Source organism: Mobula hypostoma, chromosome 6 (genome assembly GCF_963921235.1).
Source record: "Mobula hypostoma chromosome 6, sMobHyp1.1, whole genome shotgun sequence".
Classification (NCBI taxonomy): Eukaryota; Metazoa; Chordata; class Chondrichthyes; order Myliobatiformes; family Myliobatidae; genus Mobula; species Mobula hypostoma.
This window is the reverse complement of record NC_086102.1, coordinates 10,356,351-10,377,405: the sequence shown is the minus strand read 5'-3', so window position 1 is coordinate 10,377,405 and position 21,055 is coordinate 10,356,351. Positions and strand designations below refer to the sequence as shown.

The following is a 21,055-nucleotide window of genomic DNA, read 5'->3' as shown; positions in this document are numbered from 1 at the left end:
TTGTGGGCCAAAGGGTCTGTACTGTGCAGTACTATTCTATTCTTCTATTCTTCTCCTTTCTTTCTCCCCAACTTTTTATTCTGCTGCCTTCCTTTCCAGTGCTGAAGAAGCGCCTCTGCCTGAAACCTCGACTTCTCATTCATTTCCATGGATGCTGCCAGACCTGCTTATGATTTCACAAGATCACAAGACAAAAGAGCAGAAATAGGCCATTTGGCCCATCGAGTCTGCTCCGCCACCTCCACATGAGTTAAACAATTCTCCCATCTAGTTCCAATTTCCGGCTTTTTCCCCATATCCCTTGATACCCTGACTAATTAGATACCTATCAATCTCCTCCTTAAACACCCTCAATGATTGGGCCTCCACAGCTGTATGTGGTAATGAATTCCATAAATCCACGACATTCTGGCTAAAAAAAATTCTCATCATCTCTGTTTTAAATGGGTACCCTCTAATTCTAAGACTGTGGCCTCTTGTCCTGGACTCACCCACCAAGGGAAACAGCCTTTCCACATCTACTCTGTCCAACCCTTTCAACAGTCAAAATACTTCTATGAGATCCCCTCTCATTCTTCTATACTCTAATGAATACAGTTCAGGAGCCGACAAACACTCCTCATATGTTAACCCCTGCATTCCAGGAATCATCCTCGTAAATCTTCCCTGAACTCTCTCCAACATCAGTATATCCTTTCTAAGATAGGGGGCCCAAAACGGCACACAGTATTCCAAATGAGGTCTCACCAGTGCCCCATAGAGCCTCACCAACACCTCCTTATTCTTATACACCATTCCTCTTGAAATGAATGCCAACATAGCATTCACTTTCCTTACTGCTAATCCAACCTGGTGGTTAACCTTTAGGGTATCCTGCACGAGGACCCTCAATTCCCTTTGTACTTCCGATTTTTGAATTTTCTCCCCATCTAAATAATAATATGCCCAATTGTTTCTTCTTCCAAAATGTACAACCATACATTTCTCTACGTTGTATCTCATCTGCCATTTCTTTACCCACTCTCCTAAACTGACCAAGTCTCTCTGCAACTTTTCCATTTCTTCAACACTTCCTGCTCCTCCATCTATCTTTGTGTCATCTGCAAACTTAGCCACAAAACCATTTAATCCATAATCTAAATCATTGATATACATTGTAAAAAGAAGTGGCCCCAACACCGACCCCTGCGGAACACCACTAGTAACCGGCAACCAATCAGAATAGGATCCCTTTATTCCCACCCTTTGCTTTCTGCCTATCAGCCAATGCTCCACCCTTTCCAATATCTTTCCTGTAATTCCATGGGCTCTCACCTTATTAAGCAGCCTCTTATGCGGCACCTTATGGAAGCCCTTTTGAAAATCCAAATACACAACATCCACAGCCTCTCCCTTGTCAATCTTATTTGAGATTACCTCAAAAAGTTCCAATAGTTTGGTGAGGCAGGATCTTCCCTTCATGAAACCATGCTGGTTTGGGCCTATCTTGTCATACACCTCGAGGTATTTCATAACCTCGTCCTTGAGGATCGACTCTAATAACTTTCCAACTACCGATATCAGACTAATAGACCTGTAATTTTCTTTTTGCTGCCTCCCTCCTTTCTTAAACAGCAGAACTACATTTGCGACCTTCCAGTCCTCCGGAACCATGCCAGAGTCTATTTATTAATGGAAGATCATTTCCAATGCCTCCACAATCTCCAAAGCCACCTCCTTCAGAACCCGTGGGTGTACCTCATCCGGTCTGGGAGCCTTATCTATTCTTAGTACATTTAGCTTCCCAAGCACTTTCTCTCTAGTAATCTTGACTGTACCTAATTCTATTCCCTGAGACCTCTGGCTATCAGGTATGTTGCAAATGTCTTCCACTGTGAAGACTGATGCAAAATACTCATTTAGTTCCTCTGTCATCTCTTTGTTACCCATTATAATTTCTCCAGCATCATTTTCAATCGGTCCTATATCTACCTGTGTCACTCTTTTACTCTTCATATATTTAAAAAAACTCTTAGCATCCTTTTTTATGTTAATTGCCAACTTCCTTTCATAATTCATCTTTTCTTTCCTAATGACTTTCTTAGTGTCCTTCTATAAGTTTTTAAAAGTTTTTAAAAATGTTCATTATGTGCTACATCATTTGGCATGGGTGATCATGGTCTTTCCATGACCATAATTGTTCTTGGCAAATTTCTCTACAGAAGTAGTTTGCCATTGCCTTCTTCTGGGTTGTGTCTTTACAAGACAGCTGGCCCCAGCCATTATCAATACTCTTCAGAGATTGTCTGCCTGGTGTCAGTGGTTGCATAACCAGGACCTGTGATATGCACCAGCTGCTCATACGACCATCCACCACCTGCTCCCATGGCTTCACATGACCCTGATCGGGGAGGGGGCTAAACAGGTATTACACCTTGCCCAAGGGTGACCTGCAGGCTAGTGGAAGGAAGGAGCACCTTACACCTCCTTTGGTAGAGACGCATCTCCACTCTGACACACAGGTTCCAGGACTTCTTTGTTCTTCTCTACTTTCCTTTGTTCATTCTCTGCTCTTCTAACACTCCATAAAACATCTGTAGGGAACAAATTCTATGCCTCATTCCTGACTTCCATACCCCAGGGTCACTAAAGCACCAAGATCTACAAACCAGAGGTGCTGGTGAACTTTCTTGGCTGTAGTGTCTACAAGGTTGGACCAGTCTTCTCTCTTTCATTTCATAGCTCTAAGAATCTTCTCTCTCCTGTACTGTAATGTTCCCTTGAATTAATATTGTTATTATTCCTTATTTTTTCCTATGATTCTTATATATTAGTATCCGTGAATATTTCATAATTCCACCTTGCATGGTCCCAGGCCTGGCTGCAAAAGGAATACCACTGGGCATGAACCTAGTAACACGTCCCATAAAAACACAGAGCTACAAAAACATCAAGGGAAGCTCCAAAGACCTCATCCCTGGGAGAGGAAGGATGCACCAAGAAGACGGGCTGCACCTGAGGACAACTTGAAAGACTGGCCGAGGACGCAGGACTTTAGTGAGCGATTTTGGTGGCCTATGCCCCAGTAGGAGTCATGGGGTTAAGTAAAAAATAATATTTTATATTTGGACAAGTCTCTTTTAGAGCTAAGTTTCTCTTACTGGTTGCACATCATTATCTAATGATGTTATCGGCAAATTTAATTCACCAACCTTATATTACTGGCTTATAATACAAGCTTATACCAAATAGATATGATTATTTTTCAAGTTCTGTTGGGTAAGTGCATCCCATGAAAAGAGAAGACGTACTCACTGGAATGACCAGCTTGCTGTGTGTGTTGTTGGCTGAACTGGCTGCTACACTTGGCCACCGTCACTTGGAGAAAGAGAAAGAAAACAGAGACCATCCAATACTCTGATTGTCAACTGTTCTCATGTTACTCGCTGCTGGAGGGTGCACATGTGTGAAGGGTCACGCCAGGCCAGTCTCACATATATCACTGGCATTTTGCAGGCAGTCAAACAAAGTACTACACATGCATGCATTTCTATTTTAAAGTTGAGGTCAAGTTCATTGTCATATGCACAAGTACATGTGTGCACAGTTGCAATGATAAACTTGCTTGCAGTAGCATCACAGACACAAATCATCAGATATGCAACATCCAAGAAGGAAGAGATCTCAGATGTTTTGGATCAGATATCCAATATTCACAAGAAGAACATAATTGCAAGCATGCACAGTTTTTACAAGAGAAAAAGATAATTTAAAAAAAATATTTGGAGCCCTTTGAGCTGCACCATCCAGCAATCCCGATTTAACCTTAACCTAATCATGGTACAATTTACAATGACCAATGTACCTACTCTCCGGTATGTCTTTTGACTGGGGGAAGAAACCGGAGAAAACTAACAGGAAGGGCGTACAAAGATTCCTTAAGGAGGACATCGGGATCGAACTCTGAACTCTGAATCCCTGAGCTGTAATACCATCATGCCAACTGCTTTTGCCACTGTGGCACCCCAATTACAACAAAGTGGGAAGTGGGTAAAGTGGTCATAGAGGTAATGATTAGGGTTGGGACAGTCAGCTCAAGAACTGAATGGTTGAAGGAAAATAGCTGTTCTTGAACATAGTGGTGTGGTGCTGCAGGTCTCCTGCCAGATGTTGAGAAGGTGGCATGGTCCCAATGGTGAGAATCATTGATGATAGATGGTGCCTTCTTAGCACAGCACCTCCTATAGATACTACAGACTGCATGGAAGGAATGCCCGCGATATATTGGGCTGAGTCCGCTGTTCTCTGCAGCTTCTTACATTCCTGCACATTCAAGTTGCACCAAATCCTGATGCCATATACATACAGTTACATGCATTAGGAATTTGCTGTGGTGGTGTTGGTTAGGGCTCGAAATGCAACAAAAAACAATAACATTCAAAAATTGTAAAGAACAAAGAATTACAGTACTGTGCAAAAGTCTTAGACACATAGGGTGCCTAAGAATTTTGCACAATACCGTGTTTGTCAACATGGAGCATAGAGCAAATTTGTAAAGTCTGGTGGGAGCAAAGGATGTTGGGAATGGAGAGTGTGGCGTGCCATAGGAGGGGTGTGGGACGGGTGGCAGAGAAGGACTATTGGGGTGGGTGTTGGCACTTGTGCAGACACACCCAGCCCTGAGATATCAAGCAAGTCATTTGATTTCAAACAGTTGGTTTAGTGATCATTACAGAATGTCCCTCTGGTGCTTCCTGCACACCCCCTTCTCCCATCCCCTTTTTTCAGCCATGATTTCTGGTATATCTATGTGTCTAAGGCTTTTACACAGTACAATGTATAAAAATAGAAATAAAGAATTATATATATAAATAAAAAAGCTAATAAAGTTAGGGGTTAAGGGACAAAAGTGTGCATATACTTACAATGTAAACGGCAATGCTTTCTCCACTGAGTTTGAGTGGGACGACAAGAGGTCATGGATTAAGGGAGAAAGGTCAAAGGTTTAAGGAGAACATGAGGGGAAACTTCTTCACTCAGAGAGTGGTGAGAGCGTGGAACAAGCTGCCAATGCAAATGGTTCATGGGAGCTCGATTTCAAAGCTTAAGAGAAGTTTGGCTAAGTACATGGATGGAAGGGATATGGAGGGCTATGGTCCCAGTGCATGTCGATGGGAGTAGGCAGCTTAAATGGGTCGGCATGGACTTGATGGGGCGAAAGGCCTGCTTCTGGCCTGTACTTTTCTATGACTATAACTCTAATGTAGATGCCAATGAAAGCAACTTTGCCTTTTGACAACTACTCTGGAGAATTTGTTGCATAAAAATTGTTCGCAGATGCCAAATGACATTGGAAATGGTGTCATAAAAAACTGAAGGGAGAGCTACTCTTGATGTCAGCAAATTAATATATTATGATGAAGTCCAGATGACTGCAGTGAAATATCACATAAAGTAATGTGCAGATTTCTTTAATTTGCTTCCGAAAAGCCACAAGTCAATGTTCAGCTCATCCAAAATGTCCAGAGCTGTACTAAGACATTCTGGCCACACCATCAGGAAGAAGAAGCCCCTTTGGGACCTGTGTCTCATTTCACAAGGTTGTGTGGTTCACTTCCCCTAACGTGCTGAATGCCATCTGCGAGATTTCAAAATTATCCACGACATCCTATAAATCTTGGCATGCGTCAGTCAGCCTGCTCGTCCTGTCCTGCCATGGTACTCCATTGTTCTTCTGTGGGAGTACAGAGACAATATAGATCGTAGCAAGTCTCGCTTCCTCAATCAAACCTAATTTCATACAGCCATACAGACACAGCACAGAAACAGGCCCTTCAGCCCATCAAGCCCATGCTGACCATCTACCACTAATTTGCCTTAATCCCATCTGGATCCCATGAGATTATTCCTCTCCATAGGTGCTCCCTGATCCGTTGAGTTTCTCTAGTATCTTTTACATACGTTGCTCTGGATTTCCAGCATCTGCAAAATCTCTTGTGTTTAAGACTAAGATATTGGCTTTATTTGTTACATGTACACCGAAGCATACAGTAAAATGTGTTGTTTGTGTCAACAACCAACATAGTCCAAATATGTGCTGGGAGCTGCTTTCAAGAGTCACAACTTACTTACCCTGTCTATGCAATGTGGCAAGAGACTGGAGCTCCAGGAGGAAACCCACACATCCAGGGGGAGAAGATCTAAACTCCTTACAGACTGCGATGGGAATTGAACCTGATCGCAGATCGCTGATGATGTAACAACATTACACGAACGAATATGCTACCGTGCTGACCGCACACTTCATGTTATAGCTTTGTAAAACACTTGTAAGGTCACTTTTGGAATATTGCATTCTTTGCTGGTCGCTCCATGATAGAAAAGATATAGGGGCTTTGAAAATGGTGCGGAAGAGATGTACCAGGATGCTGTCCAGATTAGAGGGCATTAGCTAAGAAGAGGAGGTAGAGCAGGTAAAGTCAATAAACATATTCAAGAGGTATATAACATCATGAATGGCATAACAGGGTGAACACATACAGTCTTGCTCACAGGGTTAAGGAGCTAGGTGACCTACTGTACATTTAGGGTGGGATGAGAGAGATTTAATAGGAACTTGAGGAATAACCTTTCCTCACAAAGAGTGGACCATACATGGAATGAGCTGCTGACAATGTGATTGACAAGGTACATTAACAACATTTAGAAGACAATCAGACAGATACATGGATAGGAAAGATTTAGAGAAGAGGTTCCCAACCTGGGGTTCATGGACCTCTTGCTTAATGATAGAGGTCCATGGAATAAAAAAGGTTGGGAACCCCTGGTTTAGAGGGATATGGGTCAAAGAGAGCAAATGGGACTAGCTTAAGTGGGAATCTCAGTTGACATGGACCAGCTGCGCTGAAATGTTGCTTGACTCTATAAGTCTATGATTGCTTCTTTGATAAAAAGGAATTTTGCAGGTTACTGCAACAGAGCAGGTGTAAAGAAATACAGTACAACAGGTGGAAAATAAATACAAATAGACTTCACACTCCAACTAGTATCTTCCGAGGTTAAAGTATTGCTCAGTTCCTTAATTCCTCCCCAAAGAAGTACAGAATAATGTGTCATGGTTCCAACTGAGCAGCAACAGACATTCCCTCGAGTACGGTTAGCTGCCACTGTTCCTTTAAGACTCAGTCTGTCAATTATTGCCCACCACATACCCCATGGAAAGTCTGTACTTAAAGACCTCGTGCTGAGCACTCTGTGCTCAATCATAGGAGTTCCATTTCAAGTACTACTGTTTGTGACATCAGCTTTGGATTTTGTTTGTGCGGTCTTGTTTATTTAAGGTCTGAATCTGAGTGTATCCTAGATGTTCTGCTGAACTTTAGTTCACCACCATCCATAGCTTTCATGTTACCTAATGTTACATCTATCAGCACTGGGAGAGCTGTTATCCAGCTCTAAGAGTGTGCAGAGGAAACGAGACAGGATGGACATGGAGATAATATTTCCTATAATGAGGGAAGTCTAGCACCAGAGGCCACAGCCTCGGTATAGAGACATTTCCTTAAACAAAGATGAGGAGGAAATGCTTTAGCCAGAAGGTGGTGAATCTGTGGAATTCATTGCCACAGACGGCTGTGGAAGCTAAGTCATTGGGTATAATTAAAGCACAGGTTCAAAGGTTCTTGATTAGTAAGAACATCAAGGATACAGGGAGAAAGCAGGGAGAATGGGGTTGACAGGGATAATAAATCAGCCATGAAAGTATAGCAGAGAAGACTCAGTGGACCGAATTGCCTAATTCTGATCTTATGTCTAATGGAACTTTTGTGGGAAGGGAGCAGGAAGACAAAATTGCAGATGAAAATTATTCTGCAGCAAGATCCCAAACAATATGTCATTGTTCCTTCAGCTCCCACCACAGTACAGTTGGCACTGACACTTGATGATTCAACAACATGTGTTTTGTGCACTCTTCAGTGCTTAAGTGGCACTGAGGATGAAACACTCAGAACAGCAAAGCAATAAACATCTGGCTGTTTATACAGTTTCCAGCTAAGCTCACACTGAGGGAAAAGAGTCAAATTTCTTTAGATTAACGTAGTTTGGCAGTTGATTTTGGTGCAGGCCATCTGGACACCATCCATTCCCTGGTGAAGTGCACCAATATCATTGAAAAAATTTACATGAAAACATCAGAAGATCTGTCCTGGTTTCAGCACATGAGTGCTATTTCAATGAAAGCACAGGAGCTCCTCTACTATTTTACAAGTCTGAGCAAATTTCACATGTCATCTAAAATTCTGACAAAGTTCTATATACGCACAGTAGGAGTATCCTGAATGATTGCATCACAGGCTGGTATAGATATACTAATGCTAATGAATGGAAAGCATACAAAACGTGATGGATATAGCCCAATCCATCACAGGCAAAGCCCTCCCCACCATTAAGCACACAGACATCCCACCCTGCAAAAACTCATTTCAGGGAGGTAGCACCATCAATTTGCGGGAGACTCCCGGGAGAGGTGGGATGTCTGCAATAGAGTAGCTCCTTAGCAGCCAGCCAGCTAGTTTAAATAACGTTAGCTATGCTAATAAACGAATGACACCTGTTAAACTCACCTCAACATGTCTTTTACATTTTAAGCCACCATGGGCAGTAGAAAAGTCACTGTTGCAAACAGTGCAGTGAGCAACACTGTCATTATTTTTGACCCCTATTAAGCAGGGGTACACTTTAGTGTAGTCTGGGGTGAGGTACATTTTATGTTTTCTCTTTTTTGGAACACTCTGCCATGGCGCGCTCTCGCGCTCTCTCTCGCTCGCTCTCTCTCTCGTGGTCGCTCGCGCGCTCTTGCTCGCTCTCTCTCGTGCTCTCTCTTGCTCTCTCTCTTGCTTTCTCTCTTGCGCTCTCGCTGGCTTTCTCTCTCACTTCCCCTCTCGCAGTCTCGCTTGCTCTCAAAAAAATTGATTTCCGTGATATTGTATATAATTTGCTGGCATCAGGGATCCACTATTCATATGCGGGAGACTCCCGGAACTTCTGGGAGAGGTGGGATGTCTGAGCACATCTACAAGGAGTGCTCCCATAAGAAAGCAGTGTCCATTATGAAGGACCTGCACCAGGCCATGCCCTCTTCTCCACAGGGATTGCCCCCTACGCAACTCCCTTGTACATTCAACCTTCCCCAGTGATCCTCTTGGTACTTACCTTTGCAACCAGCTCAATTGCTACACCTGCCCCTGCACCTCCACCCTCATTACCATTCAGGGCCTTTCCAAGTGAGGAGACACTTCGCCTGTGATTCTTTTGAGGTCATCTACTGTATCCGATGCTTCCAGTGTGGCCTCCTCTGTATCGGTGAGATCCAATATAGATTGGGAGCCCGCTTTGCGAGCATGTATTCTCCGTCCACCAGAAAAAGCAGGATTTCCCAGTGGCCACCCAATTCAATTCTTTTTTTTGGCGTGTGCGTCTGCGTGCGTGCGTGTGCGATGTTGGCGGGACGATGTCTTTTTCATGCCTTTACAAGGTGCGGAGCGAGAGAGAGAGAGACTGTGTGGCACGCCACTCCTCACATGGACACTTCACAGTATTTTCCCTTTATTTTACGAGGTTGAGTTGCGATCTCGACACTCAGCCCAGCACGGATGGAAAACGTATTCGCGAGCGGCCCCGACTGGGTTCGAACCCGAAAGCCTCCGTTCCAGAGTCCGGCGCTGATGTCATTGCACCACCAGCCGGCCCCACCCAATTCAATTCTACTTTCCATTCCCATTCCAACATGTCGGTCAATGGCCTCCTCTACGGATACAGTGAGGCCACGTTCAGGTTGGAGGGGTGTAACGCTCAGCTACATTGACTCGTATTTATCTCGGGGAAACCCCATCCGCTGCCCACCTTGTCTCCCGGTTGTGTCAGTTGCTGTACCAATGCCACCTGATTCAGCTTCAAACATCAATCGTCAGCCAGCACACAATGTATGTTTTACCAATTACACTTTATAGATATTACTAAGTCTATGAGATTAATAGAAGTTCAATACAAAAAAGGAATGGAAAAGGCGCCACACTTATCAGAGTTCAATTCCTTCGTGTACACGTTGGAGCTCGGGGACCTCTTCGGGACCACTCTGACCCCGTCGACTCGCAGCTCAGGACCACCAGGAGTGGTCAACCTGAGATTTCCCCGCACGTCCGTCGTCCTCACAGCCTCTCCTCCAACTCCCCGCCAAAAGCCCCTGGTTCCCAGCCATATGAGACAGCATATCACCCGAAGAAAGAATACCATGGACACCCATTGGCTGATTGTACATCTGCTATCTGTTATAACCCAAGCAAAGTGCCAGCTGGAGGCTTTCTCAGCATTTAACATAACAAAGAAACCATTTTAATCAGACTACGCAGTAACATAAGAAGAAACCCCTTACAGGAGCAACACCTTATTTTCCGTTTGGGTAACCTCCAACCTGATGGCATGAACCTCAGCTTCTCGAACTTCCAGTAATTGCCCTCCATTCACCATTCCCCCATTCCTGTTTCCCTCTGTCACCTTATCTCCTTACCTGCCCATCACCTCCTTCTGGTGTTTCTCCTCCTTTCTTTCTTCCATAGTCTTCTACCCTCATCTTTCAGAGTCTCCTTCTCCAGCCCTGTATCTCTTACACCAGTTGACTTCCCAGCTCTTTAGTTCAGCCCTTCCCCTTTCCCAGTTTCACCTATCACCAACTACCTTATACTTCTTCCTCCCCTCCCCCCATCTTCTTGCTCTAACTTGTCATCTTTCTATCCAGTGCTGATGAAGGGTCTTGGCCCAAAAAAATCATCGGTTTATAGATGCTACAGATGCTGCCTGGCCTGCTGAGTTCCTCCAGTTTATGCGTGGTACTCAGGAACCGTTACTACACTTCAACCCCCAAGCTTCTGAACCTGCATGAATAAATTCACTCACCTGAACAATGATCTGATCACTGAACACAACCTATGGACTCACTTTCAAGAACTCCATAACTCATGTTCTCGGTATTATTTACTTATTTTCATATTTGCTCAGTTTGTCTTCTTTCACTTATCAGCTCTTGTACTTAGACCATAAGACAAAGGAGCAGAAGTCGGCCATTCGGCCCATCGAGTCTGCTCCGCCATTTTATCATGAGCTGATCCATTCTCCCATTTAGTCCCACTCCCCCGCCTTCTCACCATAACCTTTGATGCCCTGGCTACTCAGATACCTATCAATCTCTGCCTTAAATACACCCAATGACTTGGCCTCCACTTCTGCCCATGGCAACAAATTCCATAGATTCACCACCCTCTGACTAAAAAATTTCTTCGCAAGTGATACGCCACTGTTATGTTCAGTTTTCTTCCTTCCTTGATTCTATTGTATCTCTTTGTTTCACTGTGAATGCCCATAAGAAAATGAATCTCAGGATAGTATATAGTGATATAGATGTAGTTTGATCATAAATTTACTTTGAACTTTGAATTTAACTGAGTGGCAAGGATAGTAATGAGTGTTATTCAGGAATGAATAGAATGGGAGGAAAACCGATATTGACCTGCATTCTTATCAAAGTCATAGAGATTAGAAGTCAAGAGACACTAGGTTATTTAACTACGATGCAATTATGAAACCTCTTGGTCCAGATCCAGGTGCAGGTAGATGGGTCTAGGCAAATGGTGAAACCAGCATGAGGGGTATAGATGGGGTAAATACAGGCTGGCTTTTTCCACTGACGCAGGGTGAGACTAGAACTGGAGATCATAGGCTAAGAGTGTAAGGTAAAATATTTAAGGGGAACCTGAGGGGGAGCTTTTTCACTCAGAAGGTGGTGAGAGTGTGGAACAAGCTGCCAGTGGAGGTGGTGAATGCGGATTCAATTTCAATATTTAAGAGGAGTTTGGATAAGTACGTTGACGGGTGGGGTGTGGACCAGGTGCAGGTAAGTGGGACTAGGCAGAATAGAATAGTCCTGATGAAGGGTCTCAGCCTGAAACATTGACTATACTCATTTCCATAGATGCTGCTGGCCTGTTTCTCAGCTGCGGTGCTCTGTGACTCGATGATTAGATAGGCTGAGTGGCCTGTTTCTGCTCTAGGACTCTATCCCTGTGGAAGATTATTCACCAGACTATGTCCCAGAAACAAACATTTTAACAACTGGCTCCTTGCCCTGAATTTTCTACCACGCTGAAGAGCTGAACATAACAGTGGCACATCACTTGACAGCTCCAGTGATCACCAATAAGGATTCAACTCCCACCACTGTCCACAAGGAGGGAGTACATTCTCCTCATTACTACATGGGTTTCCTCCAGGTGCTCTGGTTTCCTCCCACATTCCCAAGAAGTATGGGTTAGTGTTAGTGAGTTATCGACATGCTGCATTGATTCTGAAAATATGGTGACACTTGTGGGCTTCCCTCAGCACATCTCGAAAAGTATAGGTCACTAACACAAATGAAGATTATGTTTTGATTAATATGTGACAAATAAAGCTAATTTTTACAAAATCTTTACTCTTTATAATCCCAACCTAAAATCAATAGTGTTCATGGTGACTACTGTACAAGTCACTGGTGAGACTTGGCGGCCAATCGGTGAACTGGAGCATGAGAAGGAGAGGTGGTCTCACAAGTCCACAATTTAAGATTAAAAAATCTGCGCTTTGAGACAGTTTTCAGAGAATGAACTGCAACCAATCAGTGTACGGAATTTATTTGCAAGAACAGATAGAAGTAAGGCAGGGACAAGTGGAGTGGCCATTGTGTGAGTGAGCCAGTGTTAGATTGGGGAGGCTTTGACTTTGGCTCATCAGGCTTGGGCAATGTAAGTATCTGATAAGTTTCTTCTTCTTTATTTTTGATTTCTTGTCCGATAGGACATAGTTATAGTGAGAATGACTTCAGGGGCAGTGTTATACGCTTTGTGTAAGATATGGGAATTCTGAGAGATCTACAGCCTCACTGATAACCACATCTGCACCAGGTGCACTGAGCTGCAGCTCCTTAGAGAATGTGTTATGGAACTGGATCGACAGCCCGATGACATTCAACTCAGATAGGAGACTGCGGAACTGATAGATATGAGCTACAAAGTGGTAGTCACTCCTAGTTTGTAGGAGGCTGTTAACTGGGTGACTGTCAGGAGAAGGAGGGGAAATGGCGGTCAGTACACCATTTTGGACACTGTTGAGGGGGTGACCTAGCAGGGAGAGCTGCAGCAACAGGGTCTCTGGCACTGAGTCCGGTACTGTGGCTCAGAGGAGAAGAGGGGTGAAGAGAGCTGCAGAGGTGATGGGAGATTCCATAGTTAGAGGAATAAAGATGAAATTCTGTGGATGCAATAGGACGGATGGAATGTTTTAGCCAGAGGATAGTGAAGCTATGGAATTTTGACAAGGTGCCACACATGAGGCTGCTTAACAAGATAAGAGCCCATGGAATTACAGGAAAGTGACATACGTGGATAGGGTGTTGGCTGATTGGCAGGAAGCAGAGAGTGGGAATAAAGGGATCCTATTCTGGTTGGCTGCCGGTTACCAGTGGTGTCCCACAGGGATCAGTGTTGGGGCGGCTTCTTTTTACGTTGTACATCAACGATTTGGATTATGGAATAGATGGCTTTGTGACTAAGTTTGCTGATGATACAAAGATAGGTGGAGGGGCCGGTAGTGCTGAGGAAACAGAGAGTCTGCAGAGAGACTTGGATAGATTGGAAGAATGGGCAAAGAAGTGGCAAATGAAATTCAATGTTGGAAAGTGTATGGTTATGCATTTTGGCAGAAGAAATAAACGGACAGACTATTATTTAAATGGGGAAAGAATTCAAAGTTCTGAGATGTAACGGGACTTGGGAGTCCTCGTACAGGATACCCTTAAGGTTAACCTCCAGGTTGAGTCGGTGGTGAAGAAGGCGAATGCAATGTTGGCATTCATTTCTAGATGAATAAAGTATAGGAGTAGGGATGTGATGTTGAGGCTCTATAAGGTGCTGGTAAGACCTCACTTGGAGTACTGTGGGCAGTTTTGGGCTCCTTATTTAAGAAAGGATGTGCTGACATTTGACAGGGTATAGAGAAGATTCACTAGAATGATTCCGCGAATGAGAAGGTTAACATATGAGGAACGTTTGTCTGCTATTGGACTGTATTCATTGGAGTTTAGAAGAATGAGGGGGGATCTCACAGAAACATTTCGAATATTGAAAGGCATGGACAGAATGGATGTGGCAAAGTTGTTTCCCATGATGGGGGAGTCTAGTACGAGAGGGCATGACTTAAGGATTGAAGAGCGCCCATTCAGAACAGAGATGTGAGGAATTTTTTTTTAGCCAGAGGGTGGTGAATCTATTGAATTTGTTGCCACAGGCAGCAGTGGAGGCCAAGTCATTGGGTGTACTTAAAGCAGAGATTGATAGGTATCTGAGTAGCCAGGGCATCAAAGGTTATGGTGAGAAGGCAAGGGAGTGGGACTAAATGGGAGAATGGATCAGCTCATGATAAAATGGCGGAGCAGACTCGATGGGCCGAATGGCCAACTTCTGCTCCTTTGTCTTATGGTCTAATTCTTTGCACAGGCAGCTGTGGAGACCAGGTCTTTCTGTATATTTAAGATAGAGGTTGATAGATCTTGATTGATCAGGGCATGAAGGGACATGGGGAGAAGGCAGGGGACTGAGTCTGTGAGGAAAATTGCATCAGCCATAAAGAAATGGCAGAGCAAACTCGACGGACCAAATGGCTTAATTCTGCTCCTATATCTTATGTCTTCTGGTCTCCCAGGTGCCAGGGTCAGGGATGTCTCAGATTGGGTCGACGGCATTCTAACGGGGGAAGGAGAGCAGCCAGAATTCTTGGTACATATTGGTTCCAATGACATAGGAAAGGCAAAGGGGTACTGAAGAAAGATTTTAGGGAGCTAGGTAGAAAGCTGAAAAGCAGGACAACCGGGTAGTAATCTCTGGATTTCTGCCCATGCCATGCACCAATGAAGGTAAGAATAGGAGCAATTGGTAGATAATTGTGTGGCTGAGGAACTGGTGCAAGGGGCAGGAGTTCAGATTTGTGGATCATTGAGATCTCTTCTGCAGAAGGTATGACCTTTACAAAAGGGTTACATCTGAACCTGAGGGGAACTAATATCCTTGCAGGCAGGATTCCTAGAGCTGTTCAGGAATGTTTAAACTAATTTGGCAAGGGGGTGGGAACTTGTGTGATAGAGCTGAGAATGGGGCAGTTGGTTTACAAACTGAGGCAGTGGGTGGCGAGACTGCTAGCAAAGGGAGGCTGATGATAAGGCAAATACAGTCAACAGGAAGAGTTGCAAAGTAAAAAGGGGACAAAATCGAAAAGGGTGATGATACAGGACTGAATGAGTTATATTTAAATGCACGCAGTGTAAGGAATAAGGTTGATGAACTTCCAACAGATATAGAAATTGGCAGGTATGGTGTTGTGGGCATCACAGAGTTGTGGAAAAAAGAAAATTGTAGTTGGAGATTAACGTCCAAGGCGACATATTGTATTGAAAGGACAGACAGGAAGGCAAAGGGGGTGGGATGGCTCTGTGGGGAAAACGTAAATTAAATCATTAGGAAGAGGTAACATAGGATCCAAGAGTGTAGAATCCTTGAGGGTAGAGCTAAAAAACTGCAAGGGTTACAAGACCCTAATGGCAGGTACATACAGAGCGGCAAACAGTAGCCAGGAAGTGGGCTACAAATTACAATTGTAGAAAATTCATGTTAAAAGGTCAATATTATGATAGTTCTGGGGGATTTCAATATGCAGGTAGATTGGGAAAATTAGGTTGTTGCTGGATCACAAGAGGGGATATCTTGTAGAATGGCCACAAGATGACTTTTTAGAGCAGCTTGTGGTTGAGCCCACTAGAGAGTCAGCTGTTCAGGATTGGGTACAAATGTACAAAGTATATTTATTATCAAAGAATGTATGCATTGTACAATCTTGAGATTCATTTCCTTACAGGCAGCCACAAAACAAGAAACACCAGTAATTTGTCATGTGCCTTCAGCAGCGCCATCTTAAACTGGAAATGTTGTGCAATAAACTGGAATTGATTAAAGAGCTTAAGGTAAAGGAACCCTGTGGAGTCAGTGATCATAATATGATAGAATTCATCATCCTATTTGAGAGAGAGAAGCTAAAGTCAAATGTATTGGTATTACAGTGGAGTAAAGGGAATTTCAGAGACATGAGAGAGAAAATGGCCAAAGTTAATTGGAATGGGACCCTTGCAGGGATGATGGCAGAGCAGCAATGGCTGGAATTTCTGGTGGTAATCTGGAAGGCGCAGGATAGATACATCCCAAAGAAGTATTCTAATGACAGTATGATGCAACACTGGCTGATAAGAGAAGCCAAAGCCAACCTGAAAACCAGAGATGGCATATGATACAGTAAAAATTATTGGGAGGTTAGAGGATTGGGAAGCTTTTAAAAACAATGGAAAGCAACTAAAAATGGAAAAGATGGAATACAAAGATAAGTTAGCCAATAGTACTAAAGAAGATACCAAAAGTTACTTCAGATAGAAAAAGAGTAAAAGGGAGGTGAGGGTAGATAACAGACTGCTGGAAAATGATGCTAGAGAGATAATAATGGGGGACAAAAAATGGCGCACAAACAAAACAAGTATTTTGCATCGGTCTTCACTGTGGAAGCTGCGAGCAGTATGCTGGAATTTCCAGAATGTCAGGGGGCAGAAGGGAGTGAAATTACCACTACTAGGGAGAATGTCATTGGGAAACTGAAAGGTTTGAAGGTAGGTAAATCACCAGGACAAGATGGTCTACAAACCAAGGTTCTGAAAGAGGTGAGTGAAGAGATTGTGGAAGTATTAGTAATGAGATTTCAAGAATCAATAGTTTCTGGCATGATTCTGTAGGACTGGAAAATTACAAATGTCACTCCACTCTGCAAAAAAGGAGAGAAGCACAAGAATAGAAACTATAGGCTAGTTAGTCTGACCTCAGTGGCTGGGAAGGTGTTGGAGTCGATTATTAAGGATGTGGTTTCGGAGTACTTGGAGACATTTAATAAAATAGGCTTTAGTCAGCATGGTTTCCTCAAAGGAAAATCTTGTCTGAAAAATCTGTTGGAATTCTTTGAAGAAATAACAAGCAGGATAGTCAAAGGAGAATCAGTTGATGTTGTGTACGTATAGTTTCAAAAAGGCCATTGACAAGATGCCACACATGAGGCTGCTTAACAAGTTAAGAGACAATGGTACTACATGAAAGATACTAGCATGGATAGAGCATTGGCTGATTAGCAGGAAGCAAAGAATGGGAATAAAGGGAACCATTTCTGTATGGCTGCCGGTGACTATTGGTGTTCCACTGGGGTCTGTGTTGGGACCACTCCTTTTTATGTTATAGAGAGGTCAATGATTTGGATGACAAAATTGATAGCTTTGTGGCAAAGTCTGTCGATGATACAAAGATAGGTGGAGGAGCAGGTAGTGTTGAGGAAGCAAGAAGGTTTCACAAAGACTTAGACAGATTAGGAAACAGGACAAAGAAGTGGCAGATGGAACACAGCGTCAGGTAGTGTGTGGTCATGTACTTTTTTTAAAATTTGCTGATGATACAACCATTGTTGGTAGAACCTCAGGTGGTGACAAGAGGGAGTACAGGAGTGAGATATGTCAACTAGTGGAGCAACAGCCTGGTACTCAACGTCAGGAAGATGGAAGAGCTGATTGTGGACTTCAGAAAGAGTAAGACAAAGGAACACATACCAGTCCTCATAGAGGGATCAGAAGTGGAGAGAGTGAGCAGTTTCAAGTTCCTGGGTGTCAAGATCTCTGAGGATCTAACCTGGTCCCAACATATGATGTAGTTATAAAGAAGGCAACACAGCAGCTATACTTCATTAGGAGTTTGAAGAGATTTGGCATGTCAACAAATACAGTCAAAAACTTCTATAGATGTACCGTGGAGAGCATTCTGACAGTCTGCCTCACTGTCTGGTACAGGGGTGGGGGGGGGGCGGGGGTGCTACTGCACAAGGCTGAAAGCTGCAGAGGGTTGTAAATCTAGTCAGCTCCATCTTGGGTACTAGCCTACAAAGTACCGAGGACATCTTTAGAGAGAGGTGTCTCAGTAAGGCAGCGTCCATTATTAAGGACCTCCAGCACCCAGGGCATGCCCTTTTCTCACTGTTACCATCAGGTAGGAGATACAGAAGCCTGAAGGCACACACTCAGTGATTCATGAACAGTTTCTTCCCCTCTGCCGTCCGATTCCTAAATGGACATTGAACCCTTGGACACTACCTCATTTTTTTTTAATATACAGTGTTTCTGTTTTTTGCACATTTTTAAAGTCTATTCAATGTACATATATTGTAATTTATTTATTTATTTGCCTATTTATTATTGTTATTATTTTATTTTATTTATTATTTGTTTTTATTATATTTTTCTATACTATGTATTGCATTGAACTGCTGCTGCTAAGTTAACAAATTTCACGACACATGCCGGTGATAATAAACCTGTTTCTGATTCTAATTCTGATTGTGGAAGAAATAAAAGTGCAGACTGTTTTCTAAATGGAGAGAAAATTCTAAGATTCTGCAAAGGGACTTTGGAGTCCTTGTGCGGGTTAATTTGCAGGTTGAGTCTGTAGTGAGGGAGGCAAATGTGATGTTAGCATTCATTTCAAGAGAACTAGAAAAAGCAAGCATGTTATTTTGAGGCTTTATAAGGCACTGGGGAGGCCTCACTTGGAGTATTATGAGCAGTTTTGGGCCCATTATCTAAGAAACGATGTGCTGTCATTGGTAGTTCACGAGAATGATTCCGGGAATGAAAGGGCTAACAAATGAGGACCGAGAGATGGCTCTGGGCCTGTACTCACTGGAACTCAGAAGAATGAGGGGAGATCTCATTGAGCCCTATCAGATGTTGAAAAGCCTCGATGGAGTGGATATAGAGAGGGCTTTTCCTGTGGTGGGAGAGTTTAGGACCAGAGGACACAGACTCAGAATAGGGAGATGTCCATTTAGAATGGTTATGGGGAGGAATTTCTTTAGCCAGAGAGTGGTGAATCTGTCAAATTTGTTGCCACAGAATGGTAGTCTCTGTGTGGAGCCTAGAGAGATGGAGGAAATCTTAAATGGATTTTTTTGCATCTGTATTTACTCAGGAGACAGACAATGAGTCTACAGAAGTGAAGCAAAGCAGTAGCAAGGTCATGGACACAGACAGATTAGAAGAGGAGGTGTTTGCTGTCTTGAGGCAAATTAGGGTGGACAAATCCCCCAGGGTCTGACAAGTTGTTCCCTCAGACCCTGTGGGAGGCAAGTGCAAAAATTGCTGGGGCCCTAGTAGAGATATTTAAATCATCTATAGTGGCAGGTGAGGTACCAGAGGATTGGAGGATCACCAATGTTGCTCCACTGTACAAGAAAGGATCTAAAAATAAACCGGGAAACTATAAACTATAGGTAGGTGAGCATGGCTTCAGTTAGGAGAAAGTTATTGGAAAGTATTCTAAGGAAGCGGATAAATGAGTATTTGGTTAGACGTAAATTATTAAGGATAGTCTGCATGGCTTTGAGTGCAGCAGCTCGAGTTAACCAATTTTATTGAGTTTTTTTGAGGATGTTACGAGGAAAGTTGGTGAAGGTAAGGCAGTGGATGTTGCCTACATGGACTTTAGCAAGGCATTTGACAAGGTTGGTCAAATATTCAGTTGCTCGATATTCAGTATGAGGTAGTAAATTAGATTAGACATTGACTTTGTGGTCAGAGAGCGGTAGTGGATGGTTGCCTCTCTGACTAGAGGCCTGTGACTAATGGTGTCCCACAGGAATCAGTGTTGTGCGTATTGTTTGTAGTCTATATCAATAATCTGAATGATAATGTAGTTAAATAGTACAGCAAATTTGCAGAAGACACCATGACTGGGGGTGTAGTGGACAGCAAGGAAGACTATCAGAACTTGCAGTGGGATCTGGATGAGCTGGAAAATGAGCTGAAAAATAGCAGATGGAATCTAATACAGACAAGTGTAAGGTTCTGTACTTCAGTAGAACCAACCAAGGCAGGTCTTACACAGTGAATGATTGGGCACTGAGGAAGTGTGGAAGAACTGAAGGATCTGAGAATACAGGTCCATAATTCATTGAATGTTGGGGCACAGGTCATCAGAATCAGGTCTCTTATCACCAGCATGTGACGTGTGATTGTTAACTTAGCAGCGGCAGTACAAGGCAATACATAATATAGAAGAAAAAAAATACAGGAAAAGCAACAACAACAATAATAATAATAATAATAATAAACAAACAAGTAATAAATAAATTACTGGATACATAAATTGAATAGATTAAAAATTGTGCACAAAAAAAATACTATATATTAAAAAAGTGAGGTAGTGTCCAAAGGTTCAATGTTCTTTTGGGAATCGGATGGCAGAGGGGAAGAAGCTGTTCCTGAGTCACTGGGTGTGTGCCTTCAGGCTTTTGTACCTCCTACCCAATGGTAACAGTGAGAAAAGGGCATGCCCTGGGTGCTGGAGGTCCTTAATAATGGATGCTGCCTTTCTGAGATACCATTCTCTGAAGATGTCCTGGGTGCTTTGTAGGCTAGTACCCAAGATGAAGCCGATTAAATTTATAATCCTCTGCAGCTTCTTTCGGTCCTGTGCAGGAGCCCCTCCATACCAGACAGTAGGTCAACAATAGCTCAACGGCAGATGCAATCTCAACTGCTCTTCACACGGCTTTAGACCACCTGGACAACACAAACGCATATGTCAGGATGCTGTTCATCCGTTATGGCTCAGCATTTAATGCCATCATTCCCACAATCCTGATTGAGAACTTGCAGAACCTGGGCCTCTGTACCTCCCCCTGCAATTGGATCCTTGACTTCCAAACCAGAAGACCACAATCTGTGCAGATTTGGTGATAACATCTCCTCCTCGCCTGTCAGAATGCTCTCCATGGTACATCTATAGAAGATTTTGAGTGTATTTGTTGACATACCAAATCTCTTCAAACTTCTAATCAAGTATAGCCACTGTCTTGCCTTCTTTAT

The 21,055-nt window shown here is 43.3% G+C and overlaps 1 protein-coding gene across 3 annotated transcripts in view; it reads right to left on the bottom strand.

Moving 5' to 3' along the window:
* The window catches only part of LOC134347456 (L-asparaginase 1-like), a 124,527-nt gene that overhangs the window by 28,140 nt on the left and 75,332 nt on the right, over positions 1 to 21,055 (bottom strand). The gene's annotated exons all lie outside the window — the stretch shown is intronic.